This window comes from Lonchura striata, chromosome 1, assembly GCF_046129695.1.
Source record: "Lonchura striata isolate bLonStr1 chromosome 1, bLonStr1.mat, whole genome shotgun sequence".
Taxonomy (NCBI): Eukaryota; Metazoa; Chordata; class Aves; order Passeriformes; family Estrildidae; genus Lonchura; species Lonchura striata.
The window spans coordinates 31823577-31829840 of record NC_134603.1 but is presented as its reverse complement, the minus strand read 5'-3'; positions in this window follow the sequence as shown (position 1 = coordinate 31829840).

Here is a 6264-nt window from a genome sequence, read left to right as displayed (position 1 = left end):
GGGTATAGCAGTCATGAAATGAGAATTTTCAAATATCAGAGAAATAGAGCCCTGCCACCTAGGACTTCCACAAGGCAGACTTTGGCCTGTTTAGCAGACTTGTTGGCAGAGTCCCTCGTGAGGCAGTCCTGAAGCTAAGGAGTCTAGGAAAACTGGACATTCTTCAACAAAATACAGAAACAGGCCATCCTCATGTGAGAAGTGATGAGATAGCAGGGAAGACGACCGGCCTTACTGGACAGACAGCTTTGGCTGGAACTCAGGAAAATAAGGAGAGGTTGTGACCTTCAAAAGAAGGGGCTGGCAACTCAGGAGGACTGAAAGGACATTGTGAGGTTAAACAGAGAGAAAATTAGAAGGGCTAAAACTCAGGTAGAACTTAATCTGGCTAGTGTCATAAAAGACAATAAAAATATTTCTATAAATACAAAGCAACAAAAGGAGGGCTAAGGAAATTCCCCTTGTAAGACCTTTTTTGCCTCAGTCTTTAATAGCATTGCAGTAGTTTTTGGGGCACCCAGTCCCCTGAGCTGGGAGACAGAAATGAGGAGCAGAATGAAGCCTCCATAAACCAAGGAAAAATGGTCAGTGAACTGCTACAACACTTAGACACAAGTCTATGGGGCCAGATGGGATCCACCCAAAGGTGCTGAGGCAGTTGGGGAAAGTGTACTCTGAGTCACTTTCCATAATTTACCAGCAGTCCTTGCTGACTGTGGACGTCCTAGCTAACTGGAAGTTATTGTTGTCTATTTAGATATCAGGAAAGGTTTTGACACCATTTCCCACAGCATTGTCCTGGAGAAATTGGTGGCTCATGGCTTGAATGGGTAAAAAAACTGGCTGGATGGCTGGGACTAGAAAGTACTAGTCTAGACAAGAAAGTACTGGTGAATGAAGTTATATTCAGTTGGTGTCTGGTCATAACCAATGTTTCCATGGTTCAGTACTGGGGTCAGTTCTGTCTAATACCTTTACTGATGACTGTCTAATATGTTATTTAATTTACATTGGCTATTAGGAATTTTTTTTTCACTGAAAGGTTTGTCAAACTTTGGAACAGGCCACTGGAGATGTTTAAAAGACATGTAGATACGGCACTTACAGATCTGGCTTAGTGGTGGACTTGCCAGTGCTGGTTTAGCAGTTGGATTTGATGATCTTAGAGGTCTTTTCCAATCTAAATGATTCTCTGATCCTTTGCTCCTAAAATGAATACTCTAAAGTTCAGGAGAAATACCGCAAAATATACACACCCATTCTCCAAAATGAGTGCCAAGTCACTATGTATCTTTGCTTTATATAGAAAAAATTAGAAGAGTTGAAAGTGACATAATGCTAGAGTAAGAACCTAATTGGCAGATGACAAATGTTGAACACCCACTAAAATATTATTCTCTTTTTCATTTCAGTACTTTTCCAAGTTCTAAAGAGGATGCTTCAGTCCAGGAGAAATGAAACACGAACTTCTGCACTTGGAGTGAGAAATGTTGCTTTTTTTGGTATTGGTATAAAGTGGATTTTTCAACTCCATTTTCAATTATAGAGATGCTTAAAACACCATATAAAGACACTACATCATCAAAGAGCAATGAGAGAACAAAAAAAAAAAAGCTTACATTTGATTATGATGATCACACAAGACAAGTTCTGAAGACACTACTCTGATGCTTAGCGAGATTTTGTTTTATAATTTATCTATCCTAAAAAATTAAGTACTGATGCATTCATCTGTTTGCATTATGCTGGTTATGGTGAGATTCTTAAGTGATGCCCAGAGTAGTGAAATGTGATACAATAACCAAAGGAAACTCTGGAAACTATATGCTTGAAATGACAGGTACACTTAGCCTAGTAAATTCTTAACCCTTTGCTTCCTTTCTCTGTGACCAGTGGTTTCTGCTGATGTGTCAGTAAGAAGAACACTAATTTTATCAGTGCCAAGAAATGTGCTAGTTACCTCATTTCTAAGAAATGTTATATTATGACTGGCAACAGCTCTTTAGCATCCACTCTACTCGGCAGGAATTTCTTGGCGGAGCAGAGTTCTTGATAACATGTAATTAGCATTTCCTCTCATTATAAATAATTGTTCCTCATTTTCTACTAATTCTTTTCTAGGCTATTGATATACTTCCAGTAACAACAGACAAACCTGAGCAAACTGGGAGCATCTTTCTTATGAGGAGAGACTGTGAAAGCTGGGCCTGTTTAGTCCAGAAAAGGAGACTGAGAGGGGACCCCATTAATGCATATAAATATGACAAAAGTGAGTATCAAGAAGGTCAGACGCTGACCCTCTCAGGGTAGTGTCAGACTCTTTTCAGTGATGTCCAGTGACAAAAGGAGTAACGGCCATGAAGTAAAACACAAGAAGTTCCACCTCGGCATGAGGAAGAATTTCATTACACTGACTGTGGCAGGGCACTGGAATAGGCTGCCTGGGGAGGTCATGGAGTGTCCCTTTCTGGAGACATTTGAAGCCCATCTGGACTGGTCCTGTGCCACCTGCTCTAGGTGACCCTGCCTTGTCAGGGGGGATGGACTAGATGATCTCCAGAGGTCCCTTCCAACCCTAACATTTCTGTGAAATATTTTCATGAGTCTTCCATATGCAGTTGTGTTATTGTTGCCACCCAATCCTGTGCCATTGGATACACAGTATATTAAGGAAAATAATGTTTGTGTTTGGTGAAAGTTTTATTTTACCTCATTTGGAAAAAACGTATAATGCTGAGAATATGACTGTCCATATCATACTCATTCTATCTTCCTTGTTTGAAGCTTTTATCTTTGGTACAGTTTGAAATACTGGATAAGATTCTGTTGAAGATAAAGCCACTAAAAGTACTGTATATATATATATATATATATATATATATATATATATATATATATATATATATAAAAAATCTGAGTGCTTAAACCTCCCGTGTAATTAAGATATAGTCAGCACAATCAATGATGTTTATAGTTGTTCAAGCAACCTTCCAGGTTATGTGTCTGATATGATTTGAGAAATATGAATATGTGAGTTTTTTAAACTTTACCGTGCTTGGACATAAAGGACAGGAAAAAAAAACCCCTGCATTTTAGACTTCAACTCTATGAATTATTGTCTGCCACTACAGATATAATATCAAAAGACTCTCAAATCCTAGACAGGTATTGTCAAGTTATTCAGAAGTAAAATACATTGCAATAAATATTTCAAGCTTAACTGCCTAATATTAGCAATCAGCATAAAATTATTTTGCTGTAAATGTGTTATTCTTAAATGACAATAATTCAGCTTTTATAAATTCTTAATTCATTTACTAAAATAAATGTCACTCAACATGATGAAGTTCATCCCACTTTGTTGAGCAATGGGTAATCACCCATTACTCAGAAATTCAGGATTTATAGTCTTAATGAAAGGAAAACTATATGGTTCTTCTTCTTCTGACTATTGTGAGTCATCACTTTTATTGTGCTGTGAAGGTAAAGATGCTACATTTAATAAATTTGTATCCTGTTATTTCCAACCCATGTCTTTGTACACTCAAGACTATGTCATAGGCTTACGGCCCAGACAAAATCTAGATCTTATGCCAATACGCTATATTGACATTTCTCCTTTTTTTCCTATGCATGAACACTTGCTCTGTGAAAATGTAAATATTTTCTAGTGAAACCTTGAAATCTAGTCCATTTACTATAACTGAGTCTTTCAGAAGATAAACTGAGTTATTTTTCTTTCTTAGTTTCTTCAACATTCTTTCTCAGTCTTGATTATATAACTTTTCTCACTGGTAACATTTGCCGACATTAAGTACAAGAATTATTGCCCTTTATTATTTTCCAGACTGCTCAGTAACCATTTTGTGGCCATTTCAGCTGGCACATTCTGTTCTTAATTAGGTTTACAGATATTTTGATTCATTCAAAGTCTCACTAATGCTCTGTCTCTGGCCCATAATGGTATTTTATCACAGGTCTGATTGTTTGCTTTGTCTTTTTGGAGATGTCTAAAGACTCAGGAAATTTTTCCTTTTGTGTATGTTGCAGAGAGGTCCATCCAATTCTTATTTTTCTCCTTTCAGATGTCTTTGATGTGTTTTTTCTTCATTCCTCTTCATTTTAGACATTCCACTCCTTGGCATAGACCATCATGAGAATTTTAGTGTGGCTTCATTGGTCTTGGTTGCTAAATTTCATTGCGTATCTGGTGATTGACTCTTCCAGAAGAAAACTGAATGCACATGTGTGTGTGATTGTCTTTGCTATCTTACTTGTCAAGCCTGAGAATTGCTCTCATGCTTTCACTATTTGCAATTCCTTCTTGACAACTGACCAGTACAACAAACTTGGGTTGAGATACTCTCATGCTTTAAGGCCTTTCACATTGACAATAACTTTTTGCAATAATGCTTATCAGCATTGCTCATAATAATTTTTTTTTAAAAACATTTAGGTGACTGGTTGCACTGACTGCTTGTTGACATGGAAACAATTAATTAGATGGTAAGAGAGATAAAAGAATTTCCTCATAAGCTGGTCTGTTTGTAGGGAAGTACAGCTCAGTTTTACAGATGTGAAAGCTGTGGCTATTTCACATTTGCTTGTATATCCTTGCTGTTCTGATTAGTGCCCTGTATCCTAAGAGCCTTCAAGTACTGCCATGAGGTATGAGGAAATAATTATACCACTCTAAAATGTGACTAACTAGTAAAATCTACACCCTGAACTTCCTGACATGTTAAGCTGGTGTCTTCCCTCTGATAACTTATTGAAGCTCAGATGAAATCAAAGGACCTGCGGCAATTCAAAGGAGCTGAGAATTCTTATTGTATTCAAACAATGGGAAGACAATTCCTGACTTTAACACGAACAAATATGAACTTCATTTCAGAAGAAAGAAAATTGAATTAAACTAATCATCCAACATCTAGTCTTGCAAGGACAAATTATGTCTTCAAGTTTCTTGTACAATCATGCAAAGGAATACCTGCAGTTTAAGCAGCAGTTTTGTACAGGCTGGGCATACATACAGTAATGTAACTAATTATGATACTTTCCACTTAACACCTTTCATCACAAAGTACACTATCAAGCACTAGTCATTTGATCCTTACATGTCTGTAGAAGACTATTATACTGTTGTAGAGATTGCACACAGAGATTAAATGGTTTGGGTTAGGCCACACAGCAAGTGAGCAGCAGAGCCAAAAGGAGAGCGTGAGTGTTGGCTTCCAGCCCTGCGCTCCAACTACTGGACTGCACTTCCTTAATACTTAAATCCCATATTGCTTCTCTAACAGAGCTACCGAAACTTTTGAGCACTCCTAAGTGTTGGTGTAATATCAAACCCGTTGTGTTTCTCTCTCCTAGCTCCTTTATGATGTCACAAAGCAGTTCAGTTTAGTGGCACTTTTAAGGGCCTCATTTCACGGGCTGACCCAGGTCGCCCAGCCCTGGTGGGGGGTCAGCCTGACATTGAGTAGCTCCCATAAGCTGCCCCCAGTACACAATTGCTGGCTGCTGCTGCTTCTCTGCTCGCTTTCGTCATGGCCTCAGTGTTATGCCCTTCGCTCTGCTGTGTGAGTGGCTGGACCATTCTGCGCTTAAAGAATTCCAGCTATAGGCTAGCTAATGGGAAACAGATGTCTCCCTGGCAGTGGCGGGAGCTTTCGGTCCTGCCGCTCCCGTAGCTTCCCACTGGCAGACGTTCAGGTAACTGCTCTGGGACAGCCACGACCGCCCGGAGCTCTGCCGGTGCCTCGGAGGGCAGAGGGCGCGGGAGGAGGAGAAGGGGGCGAGCGGAGCGGGACCAGCCCTCGGGCAGCTGCCGCGCCGGCGATGGATGGAGCGGGGCCGCTCGCCTGGGCTGCCGCTCGCCCGCTGCCCGGCGGGGCCCGGGACACCGCGCTGCTGGCACGGGTCGGGCCGGCCCGGGCCGGGGGCACGGCGGTGCACGGGTTCCGCTTCCTGTGACCGGGACAACCAACTCAGGTTTGCAAACCCTGCGCTCCACGCTGCGCCGTGGGGGCTCGTGGAGCTGCGTGAAACAGCGCTTCCCGAGCCAGCATGATGCTCGGGAAATGAGGAAAAAAAACCAGCGACGGGGGGGGAAAAAGAAGAGGTAGGAAATGCCGAGTAGAGGGTCTTGCACGCTGCCTCTTTGTGCCGCATCAGCCGGGGGTGTGACCGAGTCCCCCCAGCACCCACCCCCGGGGTGCCACCCAATGGCTGCCGTGTGCTCCCGCAGCCCCTCCCGCCCGC